This window comes from Bos indicus, chromosome 17 (genome assembly GCF_029378745.1).
Source record: "Bos indicus isolate NIAB-ARS_2022 breed Sahiwal x Tharparkar chromosome 17, NIAB-ARS_B.indTharparkar_mat_pri_1.0, whole genome shotgun sequence".
In the NCBI taxonomy this organism is placed as follows: Eukaryota; Metazoa; Chordata; class Mammalia; order Artiodactyla; family Bovidae; genus Bos; species Bos indicus.
Window position 1 is genome coordinate 53,911,501 of NC_091776.1, and position 13,560 is coordinate 53,925,060.

Here is a 13,560-nt window from a genome sequence, read left to right on the forward strand (position 1 = left end):
GCCGCGGGTGACTCGCAGGCTTGGGGAAGTTTCCGTGGCTCAGCCGCCGCCCCGCAGTCCCAGCGTCTGACTAAATGAAGCGAGCTCAGCCGGCACGTCCGGCCTGCGCGAAGTGCCGCGGTCGCGGTGGGGAGAAGCCGGGCAGGTGACGCCGCAGGCGGAGGCAAAGTTGCAGTGCCGTCTCCCGCGTTCCCGCGCCCCGGCAGGTCTCTGCCCTCCTCGCGGGTCCGCAACCTCTCCCGACCCCGCTCCAGGCCCTGCCTCACTTCCCTCTCCTCCGCCTCCTCCCCTATCTTCTCCCTGCCCTCAGCCGCGCCGCTACTTTCGTCTCCTCAGGCTCCCGCCTCCTTCCCCTCCTCGGCGCGCGGCCGAGCCCTCGGGGGCGCGCGGCGGGCGCGGGTGGCTCCGCGCCGGGGTTTCCAGAGGCCGCAGCCAATCTCCGCGCAGCCCGCGGCCGCGTCGCGCCCGAGCCGGGACCCGCCGGCTCCTCCCTCCCCGCCCCCCGCGCGCCTGTCAGGGCCGCGGAGAGGAGCGCGCGGCCGCGCCGAGCCGAGCGGAGCCAAGCGGGGGACGCAGAGCGCGGGAGGCGGCGGCGGCGGCGGCGGCAGCGTGGAGCCCAGGTGAGCCGGCGGGAGCTGGGCCGCTGGCCGGGGACGCGGCCGCCGCAGCTCCGGCGGGCGCCTTCGCCCTCTCAGGGTGCGGGACTACGGCCCGGATTGCAGACAAAGCCCTGAGGCCGACCCCGGGTTCCCGAAGCCGAGGGGACCCCACGTGCGCCGCCCCACGCCCCGCCACGTGGGGACGCGGCCCCTGGCGCCCCTTCCCCCGCGTCTTCGGGGCGCAGGGGGCCTGGGGGTGGCCGCCTCGGCTGGGCCGCGCCCGGCCCGGGGTGGCAGGGGCGGTCCCGGAGTTTGGAACCGTTGTCACCGGCGGTCGGGGCAGTTTAGGATTTCGGAGGCGGCCTAGGCCCACCCCCTCGCGTTTGACAGGTGGCGAAAGCCGGGGCGCGCAGGCGGAGAGGACTGACAGACTTTGAGCGACCCATCCCTGCTCCCCTCTTGTCTCGGGTGGGTGCACACCGGCGCCGTGGTGGGTTGGACATCTGGCGGCGGGACCCTGGACCGTCTGCTGTGGGACCGGGGGCTCCTCAGCCTCTCCTCTCTTGGCCCTCTCTGCCCCCGCCCCCTTCTCTCAGCCGGAACCTCACAAGCTTGGTCTTTTTTTGACCTAAATTCACCTCGGGGCCGCTGCATTCTGTGAACGCGGGGAGGTGCCTTCGCCGGTATCCTCCACCTGACTCTTGGGGACGCGGGGATGCTGGGCCCGGTCCCCGCTCAGCTTTGGTCTAGGTGCCTGGGCTGCCCGCCGCGCCCGCCGCCCGCCCCCCCGCGCCGGGTTCCAGCCTTGCGCTTTTCCTGGCTTCCCCACCCCCTGCACTGCCCAGTTTGGGAAGCGGGGTGTTTTCACAGCTCTGCCAGCGGCCCTGCTGCTCTCACTTGGTGCTGAAGAGGTGGCGCCGAAGCCCCTCCTGTCTCCTTGGTAAGGTTGGGGCAGAGGGATGATGCTTGCGGGGCCGGGGATCTCGGTGCCCGCAGTAACAGGGGCACGCTGGCCCGGGGTGAGTCGTGCAGTGCCCTCCTCCTCAGGGGCAACTTTTACCTTCCTCAGTCTGGAAGTTCCCACAACCCTAGAGATATCTAGAGCTAAATAGAGCTATCTATGTAGCTCTAAATAGAGTTTTGCTGTTATTTACCACCCACCTCAGGTGGCTCTGCCCCCAGGGGAGAGAGAAGTAGATAGCTGTGTCCCCATAGAGCCCCTTGTTCCTAGGGGGAGGCAGGGGCAGCAACACGGGGAGGGCTTTGCGGGAGTTACCCCCTACCCCGCACCCCACCCCGCCAAAGCGCCTCACAAAAACATTCAACTTAGGAACCAACTGTGCATGCTTCCTGGTGGGTCCTAGAACTTCTTTCCGGACCGCGGGTCCTAAACCCTTCCTGTATAGAGAGCAGCCTTTTGTAGGGAGAGCGCACAGCCTGTTTTTGTGATAAAAAGTAATGCCCATCTGATGGGCCCCTAACTTGGATAATAATAATAGTGTTCATAACCAGCATTTATGGAGTTCTCACTGTGTGTTAGATGGGCTTCCCAGATGGCTCAGTAGTAAAGAATCTGCCTGCCAAAGCAGGTTCGATCCCTGGGTTGGGAGGATCCCCTGGAGGAGGAAATGGCAACCCGCTCCAGTATTCTTGCCTGGAAAATTCCATGGGCTACAGTCCATGGGGTCACAAAGAGACATGACTGACTGAGAGCATGTGTTAAATACTATACTGTGTGTTGCAGGCATTATCCCATTTATTGCCTACCAAAATCTTGTAGGGTGGGGATTTTTATCTCCATTGTATAGAGATGAGGAAACTGAGGCTAAAAACAATCCTGCAGTTTGCTAGGAGTTAGCCCATTTTATAGAAAGGCTCAGGGAAGCTAAGTAACTTGCCCAGGGTCACACAGCCAACCCAGGCTGTGGTCCTAAAGCCTGTGCACTTTACCACCTGTTCTAGAACAGAGGCCTTTGCAAGGCTGCCCTAGGCTTCTTGAGGAGCCCAGAAATGTTTGCTAAAACAGCCTGAGGTGTCACGGTGGTGATGCTGATTGACTTGGGCTTGTGTTTGTTTCCAGGTTGTTAGTGGGCTGGTAGACAAGTATATTCACTAATAACTATGCAGTAATTCTCATCAGAGGTGTTTCCACCTTCCTGGTGAGCATTTGGAGAAGTGTGGGGGTGACTTTTGGTTGTCAAAATGAAGCTGAGCACTCCTGACTTCTGGTAGGCAGAAGCTGGGGATGCCAAATATCCTGCATGCAGGCCAGATTCACAGCAGGCGTGAAGAATTGCCCTGCCGTAAATGGCTAAGAGTGCTCCTGCTGAGAAATACCAGGAGGAATAAGTGCTGTGGAAATGAGGAAGCAGAGGGCAGTGGGGATTCTGGAGAAATCCCTTCTGGCAGGTGTGAATACAGGAGGCTTTCCGAAGGAGGTGTCATTCGTGCTGAACTTTGAAGGATGGGCTGAAAAGTGGAGATTGGATAGGACGAGGGAAGGGGTGTAGGATGGGATGACCTAGCAGAGGGAGCTTTCTGGAGTAACCTGGAATCCCCTTCTTGAGAACTGCATCCCAGATGGGCTGGTTGGTGGGGAAGCACCTCTCTCAGGAGGAAGGGATAGGCGGGTGGGGCAGGCCAAGCCTGTTTTCAAGGCTTTTTGGCTGAGATTTTAACGTGGGCCACAGAGTTGCCCTGACCGCATCATGAACCCATTTCATGGATGGGCTTGGAGAGGCTGAGTAGCTCGTTCAGGATCATGGTGGTTGTGGGAAGCATATGGTTCTCGTTTCCTGATGCCGGTAATTTCGGGCACATGCTATTTCAGATTTTCCTTTGGGTCAGAGGGCCTTGTTTTGCTATTTTGCACAGATGTTTTGCTTTTCCCAGTAGCTCCTCCCCTTTGGGCTGGGCCAGATAACCCAGATGCAGGCTTCGGCCTTCAGCCTCACTTCTGTGCCTTCTTAACTGGAAAGTTGAGGAAATCGCCATTTCCCTTTGGGAACTGACTTTTCTCCCTTAAGGCTATGCTTGTTATATACTGACCTGTTAGGAATGTAGGACCTATTGTGTCTGGCTTTCATTGAACATAATGTTTTCAAGGTTGTCCCTTGTTGTAGAATGTATCACTGCTTCCTTTCTATGACTGAATAGTCTGTGTATGGATACACTATATTTTGTTTTCTTGTATTGTTTCTGCTATAAGAGCTTCTTCTTTTCTTTTTTAAATTTTAATTAATTAATTTACTTATTTTTGGCTGCGCTGGGTCCTCATGGCTGCACTTGGGCTTTCTCTCATTGCGATGAGCAGGGGCTACTCTCTAGTTGGGGTGTGTGGGCTTCTCACTGCTTCTTTTATTGTGGAGCATGGGCTCAAGCACTCCGGCTCAGTAGTTGTGGCTTAGTTGCCCTGTGGCATGTAGAGTCTTCCTGGATCATTGGAAGGTGGATTCCCATCCACTGGACCACCAGGGAAGCCCCATAAGAGCTTCTTAAGGCCTTTGTACTTTCTTAAACTTCTTTGTACTTTCCTTTGCCTCCGCAGCCCCCAACTAATAAACTTCTGAGTACACGACATTACTTTGTCACTCTGTTTGCAGGGAGAAAGTGATGGAAGAAAGGTTCTCCGAAATCAACTGGAGACCAGCTTCCTGGAACAAGGAAACTCCCTTACTTTTCAAAACTCTCTCACTTCACCCTCCTAGCTCCAGTCTAAGCCCATCACTTCCCAGGTCAGCTCACAGTGTGATTTTCAGGGAAAGCCTGGATTTTATTCAGTTTCATTCATTTCAGTCATGATTTGTTAAATGCAGGTTCCTGTGTGATTTTTTTGGTATGTATATTGTGAGATCCTTTTCCAGGTAAGGAAATCCACAGAGTAGAGAAAGCCTCACCAGACAGATGGTGCTGGCAACCTGTGGCCAGGCATGGAGTCAGCTCAGGTCCTGATAGCTTTGCCAGGAAAGCCCACCAAGAACATGGAAATGGAGTGGTGTGATCAATGAGCTGGGAGGAAGCCCAGAGAATTCCAGTCCCTGAACCCCTCCTATATGATGGCTGGGAAAAGTGGAGCACAGAGAAGAAGGGAGAATGTAGTCTTTTTAGAGAGAACATTGCTTATGGGCCATGTTGTATGTTGGGCATTTTTCTAGAAGATTGACTCTACAGCTACCCTCTAGGTAGGTTGCTGCAGCTCTGTTTTACAGATGAGAAAATCAAGGCCCAAGTCCCCTGAGATCTGTATAGTTTCCTGACATACCTTCTCGTCCTGAGCACTCGTGTCTCCCTTGGCCTCCTTATGCTGCCAAACGATGCCCATGTTCTCATGGAGTGGAATCAACCTTCCCCAGGAGATGATGGTGTGGAAATGATTTCCAAATGGTTGTGCTCTCAAAAAAATAAAAAGATTTTGAATGGTTACTTTTTCTTCCTTCCCTGATTGGATCCCTTCCTTGATAAAACCAAAAAGAAGGGCATATTTAAAAGGAGCGCTGTTTGACTTCACAGAAAAGACCTCTGACATTCCCTGCTGCGGGATGCTAGTGACCAAAACGGGGAAGGAATTATTTTAGCTGCCAGTGTTTTCAGTTTCAGTCATGTGTGTAGTGTTGCTGCTGAATTTTTCTTGTCAATTATGAAACATTTTAAGGATAGAGAAAAAAAAAAGTGGATAGAAGAAAAAAATTTTTCGTTGTTGACTGGCTCATGGTTTTGGAAGGCTGGAAGGAGGCCCAGGGGCAGAAGGGAGGCAGAGCAGGGTGCTGGTGATTTTTCACTGAACCCACACTTTTGGGAGGGGCTGGTGACAAGCTCCGTCCTGGGAACCAAGGAATGCTGGGACTTGATCCTTGTCCCTAAGGAGCGCCTGAGTGAGCGGTCTGGAACTGTTGAGGGTCAGTTTGGAAAAGATGAACAATTCTAGCATTTTTCCGTTTTGAAAAGGAAAGAAGAAAGAAAATGGGAAGAGTGTGTTGTGCCCCTACCCTCCTCACCCCCAGAAAGCTGCTGAGCAACTATTTTTATGTTGTCCCTTTTTATCCCTGTTGGCTTCTGTAAATAGTTGAGAGATGGCAGTTGCAGGGATAAAAATGCTAATTCCAACCTGGAGAGGAGACACTGATAGTCCCCCAAGGAAATGGGGAGGAAGACCAAGGTCTTGCCCCTCTGCCCCTCCTGCTTGGGCATGGGGTGGGAAGTGAGTGGGGGTGGGAAGTGAGTGGGGGTGGGGTGGGGAAGGCACACAGTGGGAGGTGCCTGAGATAAGGCTCTGTTGGAGAAGTTTAACTGGGGAACCAGTGGTTTGGTTGGGGGGGCAGGGTGTGGAGGGAAGGACACCTCCCTTGTGAGTTTTTAAAACCGCTTTGGGATTTTGCCATTAAGGCCTCTGGCAGAGATTTTATTTAGATTTGTTCCCAGACAATTCTACTGCCCTCTGGGTCCAAGTGTGGGGGACACGATTGGACCCCCAGAGCCAGCTTCCAGCCCGTCTTTGCCCCTGGCTGGGGCTGCTTTGTGCTGAAAGCTGGGAAGGGAGGAAGCTAGATTTAGCATCACCTCCAAACAGCAGGGAAGAGGAAGGGAGAAGGGCTGTGGGTGGGCGAGGCCCGGATGCCTGTAGATTCCCAGTTGGCCCCCTCCCTCTGATTTGTCAAGCTGCAGAATGTTGGAGTCAAGTGTTTTATTTTCATTACAAATTGAAATTTCAATTGTTTCCCACTTCTTCCTTGTTATTGTCATCGTTTAGTCATGTCCGGCTCTTTTTGGGACCCCATGAACTGCTGGACTTCTTCCTTAGGTTGAGTAAAAGACTGGGAGGGATTCAGTGGGAGAAGAGGAAGTAAGATGATTCCTACCTCACTTTTCTAAATACCCCCAACATCCACACCCACACTTACCCATTCATTCATGCTCTTCAAGGCAAGGACCATCTGCACACACCTGACCTTAGGTACCTGGCATGAGATGGGGGATGCTCTTTCTCTCTGCGATACTTCATTATTGACCTAACAGTAGCGGTCTAGGAACTCTTAAGACAGGGGAGGTTCTTACTCTGCCAGCATCCAGGGCAGAAGGGGACACTGCAGGGGTCAGGGGTCATACCCTGGCCTAGCCTGGGACCTGCTGGGCTGCCTAGGAGAGGTCATCTCACCTCCTGGGTCTCAACCACTACTTTTGAAGCCCTAGTGTGTTGATTATGAAAGCTGTGAGAGTGTGTGCAAAATTCTTGACACAGATAAGCAAGGATGCGAAATTATAGGCACACTCTGCTTTTAATTTTGTAAAAAGTGATGCATATGGATAAGAATTAGAAGGGAAGATGGAAAGAGTTAAGTTAGCATGGTGTGATTAGAAAAAAAATTATTTTAATATAAATTGAAGGGGCTTGAACTTGATAGCCACTGAAGTGCTTTCGTGGCAACAGCTTCTATTTAGGGAGCATTTGCTGTGTGCAGGGCCCTGTGTGGTGGTAGTTGAGGTAGGCATTGTTATCCTCAAGGTCACCAGCAAAGAAGGGCTGTGCCCTTGATCACAAATGCTTCCCCCTCTCTGGGAGCCTTTGATTTCACACCTGTACTTTCCCAAATCACTGTGTGATTTGGTACAGTTCAGTTCAGTTGCTCAGTTGTGTCCGACTCTTCGCGACCCCATGAATCGCAGCACGCCAGGCCTCCCTGTCCATCACCAACTCCTGGAGTTCACTCAGACTCACGTCCATCAAGTCAGTGATGCCATCCAGCCATCTCATCCTCTGTCATCCCCTTCTCCTCCTGCACCCAACCCCTCCCAGCATCAGAGTCTTTTCCAATGAGTCAACTCTTCGCATGAGGTGGCCAAAGTACTGGAGTTTCAGCTTTAGCATCATTCCCTCCAAAGAAATCCCAGGGCTGATCTCCTTCAGAATGGACTGGTTGGATCTCCTTGCAGTCCAAGGGACTCTCAAGAGTCTTCTCCAACACCACAGTTCAAAAGCATCAATTCTTCGGCGCTCAGCTTTCTTCACAGTCCAACTCTCACATCCATACATGACCACAGGAAAAACCATAGCCTTGACTAGAGGGACTTTTGTTGGCAAAGTAATGTCTCTGCTTTTGAATATGCTATGTAGGTTGGTCATAACTTTCCTTCCAAGGAGTAAGCGTCTTTTAATTTCATGGCTGCAGTCACCATCTGCAGTGATTTTGGAGCCCCCAAAAATAAAGTCTGACACTGTTTGCACTGTTTCCCCATCTATTTCCCATGAAGTGGTGGGACCGGATGCCATGATCTTTGTTTTCTGAATGTTGAGCTTTAAGCCAACTTTTTCACTCTCCACTTTCACTTTCATCAAGAGGCTTTTTAGTTCCTCTTCACTTTCTGCCATAAGGGTGGTGTCATCTGCATATCTGAGGTTATTGATATTTCTCCCAGCAATCTTGATTCCAGCTTGTGTTTCTTCCAGTCCAGCGTTTCTCATGATGTACTCTGCATATAAGTTAAATAAGCAGGGTGATAATATACAGCCTTGACGTACTCGTTTTCCTATTTGGAACCAGTCTGTTGTTCCATGTCCAGATCTAACTGTTGCTTCCCGACCTGCATACAGATTTCTCAAAAGGCAGGTCAGGTGGTCTGGTATTCCCGTCTCTCTCAGAATTTTCCAGTTTATTGTGATCCACACAGTCAAAGGCTTTGGCATAGTCAGTAAAGCAGAAAAAGATGTTTTTCTGGAACTCTCTTGCTTTTTCCATGATCCAGCGGATATTGGCAATTTGATCTCTGGTTCCTCTGCCTTTTCTAAAACCAGCTTGAACATCAGGAAATTCACAGTTCACAGATTGCTGAAGCCTGGCTTGGAGAATTTTGAGTATTACAAGTCACTCAGATTCTGTGTTTCAGTTTTCCTTATCCGTGAGATAAGCATGATAATAGTACCTAACTCATAAGGTTGTTGTGATGGTTAAATGAGATGATACATGTACGGTGTGGTAGTGCCTGCCACTAGGCCAGCACTAAAGACTAGTTATCACTATTATTGCATCTACAACTCCTATGGCTGCTGCTATAGTGATGTCATTAAAAAAAAATTTTTTTTTAATTGGAAGAAAATTGCTTTGCAATGTTGTGTTGGTATCTGCCTACAACAATGTGAATCAGCCTTAATTCTGTACATATCCCCTCCCTCTTGAGTTTCCCTCCCCTCCCGCCTTCCCACCCCTCTAGGTCATCACAGAATGCCAGGCTGAGCGCCCTCTGTTATATAGCTCCCTCTGTTATATGTCAATGCCACTTTCTCAACTTGTCGATTCTTGTGTTAAAAATACTAGTCAGTTTCTTCCCTTCATTCCATCCTGTTGATAAGCCCTTTCCTTCCCTGTTTTTGATTTTTTTTTTTCCTGTTAAAATTAAAAAAATTTTTAAAGCAACTTGAAAATGCTGGTGTCTGCCAGGCTGTCAGTGTGAAGGCTGTCAGGGGTTTCAGCTGCTTGGCAGTTTGGCCTGGTTGGGAGCCTTAAAGTGTAGGGAACTGATCATCTGTCAGGGAGCTTAGTGGAGAAGCTTTTCTGTCAATCAACTCTGTATCATTTATCTGTTAGGACTTTTGGTTGTAAATGTCAGAAAACCAACTGCAAACTAGCTTATGCAATAAATGGGAATTTACTGGCTCATGTAGATTAAAAACTCCTGGGGATACATGGACTGCAGGTAGGGCTGGATCCAGGTGCCACACAGTGTCTCCAACTTTAATTCTTTTCTGTCTCTCTCCTCTCTCTCTCTCAGCTTCATTCTAATGAAGGGTTCTCTCAAGCCCCTGGTAACTCTAGAAGTACATCTTCACTGCTCTGTGTTCCACAGAAAGAGACATTCTTAATACTTCCACAAAATCCTAGAATGAGACTTTAGTAGACTGACTTGGGTCACACATCCACTCTTGAAACAATCACTTGAATAGAGCAGTTGATGCCCAGTTGACCAGACTTGAGTCATAGTGGAACCCCTAAAGCTGACAGCATGGCCAGCTCCACGGAGTCCCCTTTGACACACAAGGATTGATTCCTGACGTGAATCAGGCTGCTGTTATCATACTAAAGGAACTTGGATGGATTCAAGGCCGGCTAAAGAAAACGTCTGACCTTCTGAGTGGTCTTGGGATGAATAAAATAAACAGTGACCTCTGGCCAGTATTTACTGAGTGCTGGCAGTGTTCTAGAAAGTTCTAGGTCCTGGAGTCCAATAAACAAGAAAGGGAAAGGCAACGCTCTTACAAGTTCAGTTGCACTGACATCTCTGTGCCCAGGCACATCTTCCCGAGTGCTGTAAGACACCGCACCTTCACATTCTCGCTTCTCACACAGGTTGGAGTGTCGGGGAGCCAGAGGAATGGGCTCAGGTATCCCTCTTTGTTAGAGATTTTGGCTCAGCCTGGACTTCCTTCTGGACACAATATGTGGACATTGCAAGGCTGTACCTGTCATTTTTAGCCCCTTTCTGAAAAACTCAACCAGTTTTAGCCCTGCTTGGAACACTGCATAACTTTGGGCAAATCAATAAATCTGTCTGAGCCTTCCTTTTCTCATTGGTGAAATGAAACGGTTGGAATAGGTGATCACTGACGTGTGCCCTTTATAGCACTAAGGTCCAGTGCATCTCAGAGTAGGGCATGTAGGGGCGAGATAGGTGGTGAGAGGTGGAAAAGAAGGAGCATGTGTAACATGGCACTCAGCCTGTCCTTGGCGTTGGGAAGCCAAAGGGGAGTGGTGAGGACTGTGGCATGCAGGCCAGTGCGTCTACTGTCCACAGCTACAGGGAGTTGTTCAGGAAAGAATTCAGGCCCAGTGTTATCAGTGTTCAGTTTTTCAAGAGCCTGGACGTTTTGATTTTTTATCTGAAATCTCCTGGCTCTGAAATGTTGGCATCTCATTCAAATAGTTTTAAACACAGTGTAGGCCAAGCAAAATACATTGGGTGACCCCATCACATGAGAGGGACTTTGGGCTCCAGGGACTGTGATGGGGATGGAGTCTGTTCACTCCAAAGCCAGCATTATGGGAATTCCCTGATGGTCCAGTGGTTAGGACTCTGTGCTTTCACTGCCCAGGGCCCTGGTTCAGTCTCTGGTCGGGGCACTAAGATCCTGCAAGTTGTGCAGCACAGCCAAGAATAAATAAATAAATAATAGATTAAAGAAAGAAAGGAAAAAAAAGCCAGCACCATCCCTCATGTCCTCTGTAAAGGAAGGACCCTTGTCTCTGGGGGAAATGATCAGTTTCAATGCCTCCAAACTAAACACTATACAAGGAGAGACAGTTTTAAGAGTCTGTGTCACTGAGTCTGATAAAGACTGCTTGGTTGGGCCAAGGCCCAGAATCTGGAGTATTCCAGCTGATGTCAAGTCTCAGCATTGTGTCAGCTGCTATAGCTGAGCCTCCCAGGTCTCCCACTTAAGTTCTGGGAGATACCCTCTGCATCGTGGCCTCTGGGGCAGCAGGCTTGTGTGGTTGGGTGGGGAGCTGTGTTAGTTTGCTAGGATTGCCATGACACAGTACCACAAACTGGGCAGCTTCAGTGATAGAAATGCATTATCTCACAGTCCTGGAGGCCGGAAGTCCAACAGGCTGAAAGTTCCAGAGGCTGAAAGTCCCAGAGGCCGGAAGTCCCAGATGGAGGTGTTATAGGGCTGGTTCTTCCCAGGGCCGTGAAGGAGAATCTGTTGCTGTCTCTCTTCCGATGTCTGGTGGCTGTTGGCAGTCCTGAGTGTTCCTTGACTTGTAGGCACAGGACCCCAGTCTCTACCTTCACATTCTCATGGTGTTCTCCATGTGGTGTGGGTCTGTCCAGATTTCCCCCTTTTCTTAAGGACACCAGTCATATTGCATTAGGATTCTGGCATATCTTTTTTGGGGGACACAATTCCATAACCCATAACAGGTGCTGAGTGGGGCCTCTGTGGCTTTGCCTGGGCCACCCCGCCTGCTCCCATCAGCTTCCAACAAAGTTCTTGTGCTCTGGCCCCCCCAGCCGCCCACTGTCCCCTGGCCCCATTCAGCTCCAGGGGTCTTCTTTCTGCTGCCTCCCCTCTCCCACCTCTTTCCTGGTGCAGGGCTTTCTCAGAAGATCTTTCCTCCTCCTGGAACAAGTTGCTGCCCCCTTAGTACCAACTCACCCTGTTGGTCTCAGCCGAAATGTAACTGCCTCAAGTGAGGCCTCTCTTGACCCAGACCCTCCCACTCAGACCGTACCCCTCCCAGGGTCCTTGTGTTGTTCTCTTTGATATTATCCTGGTTTTCTCCTCCAGTTTGTGCTTATAGAGTCACTTGTGTGCCTGCTTTTCAGAAACTACATTTATTCTGTTTATCTGGCATATGGTAGGTCCCCAGTAGTTACTTGTTGAAGGAAGGAATGGATGAGTGAATTTTCTTTTGGACTTCCCTAGGCTTCAGTTTCCCCAGGTGAGAGAGGATGTGGCTGGCCAAGCCTGTTATCCCAGGGAAGACATCATCTCTGGCCTTGGCAGCATCCACACAGCTATTTTGGGCCCCTCTGTTGTCCTGGAGTGTCTGCTGGGACCTCTGGGGAGCCTACAGAGGACCCTGTGACATGGGTCAGGGCATATCGCTGGCTTGCTCTCTGGCTACTTGCTGTGCTGAGGCTCCCGTGGTGGTGGCTTGGCACTTGGTAAGCAGGGCAGGTTGGAAACTGCCCCCAGGAAACGCATTTCCTGGAGGCCTGTGCACTTGGCTTCCTGGCAGAGGAAGGAGTGTTCCCTTCATCCTGGCCTGGAGCCCGGTCCATCTGCTCCAGGAAGGTTCTGGTCCTCCGTTTGAGCCACCTGTGAAAGGGGAGGGAGTCGAGGGAGGGGTTGCCAGCCAAGGGCGGTAGGGAGGCTTCAGGGCCTGGGGAAGGAACCATGGATTGGGCAGGAGGCTCGAGGAGGGGACTTTTCGAATTTTCTCAAACCTCAACTCTCCCCACCGCCCCCCCAAAATCGAGTGTTTAGCTGTCCCTCTCTTGCAGAGGGCCTGTGAGGATTAAATGATAACCTAGACAGAGCCTTAACCATGATTGGTAAAGAAGTGCTCAGTTGGATGTAGCTGTTATAATGCAAACCACTGTCTTGTGTGTGATTCCACCCCCCCACCCCCTACCCCCAGTGTTGATAACTTTCATCAGCTCCTTTAAAGGCTGTGACCTCAGAGGATATGTGACCTTAAAACCAATCAGACTCCAGCTTAGACTCTATGGGGTCAGTGGTGCTGAATGGCCAAGGCCTTGACTGCCAGGTGGCCTTGAGGCACTGAGGTTTGTGTCCCTTGAGGCTCTTTCTTGAGACCTGGACACACCTCCCCCTCCAGTACAGAGGTCCCGACTTCCATCCCAACCGCTGGCCCTGCCCCAGCAGGTGCAATTTTTCCCTCTCCTTTCTCCTCCAGGCCTCAAGAGCCAAGGCACAGGCCAGACACTAGCTTGTCATGGAGACTGATTAAAAACAGCTTTGCCGGGAGTGGATGGCTTGGTGTTCTTGGCCTGGAGTGGCGATCGATAAGCAATTGTTTTCCTGTTGGCAAGAAAAAAAAAATTCTCCATTAACTTTATCAGGTGCTGCCAGACTAGTTTTCTTTTCAGGAACTCCGCAGCCCTGTCAGAAGTGGCCCTGGGAAGGAGGACGGGCTTTTGGAGGAGATGTAGGCCCTTGATGCCAAGGCTGCAGAACACACACAGGAGGAAGAACATTCTGGAACACAGCCTGGCAGGTCGTGGGCATTCAGTAGGTTTTTGTTGGAAGAGGAGGTTTTTGAGCACTTTAAGCATGCACCAAACATGAATATTGAGTTCTTAGCTCAGTTAATCTTCATGACTTGGCTGAGTGCCCATTTTATAGATAAGAAAACCGAGGCTGCAACCCCAGGCAGTCAAACTTCAGGGGCTCTGCTTTTCCATTTCTGGGAAATAAGGATGATAAAAAGGATATGTAAAGTAACAG

General features: G+C 50.9%; 1 protein-coding gene across 5 annotated transcripts in view; it reads left to right on the forward strand.

The window, feature by feature from the left end:
- Window positions 1-487: 487 nt before the first annotated feature.
- Window positions 488-13,560, forward strand: part of CAMKK2 (calcium/calmodulin dependent protein kinase kinase 2) — a 52,609-nt gene continuing 39,536 nt past the window's right edge. For 4 of the 5 annotated variants that reach the window (XM_070769528.1, XM_070769531.1, XM_070769530.1 and 1 more), the window contains exon 1: window positions 488-620. The gene's annotated coding sequence lies outside the window, so the exon portion shown is untranslated. Of the gene's footprint in view, window positions 621-1,518; window positions 1,540-13,560 lie in introns of those variants that run through there. The other variant, XM_070769529.1, reaches the window with a different exon arrangement.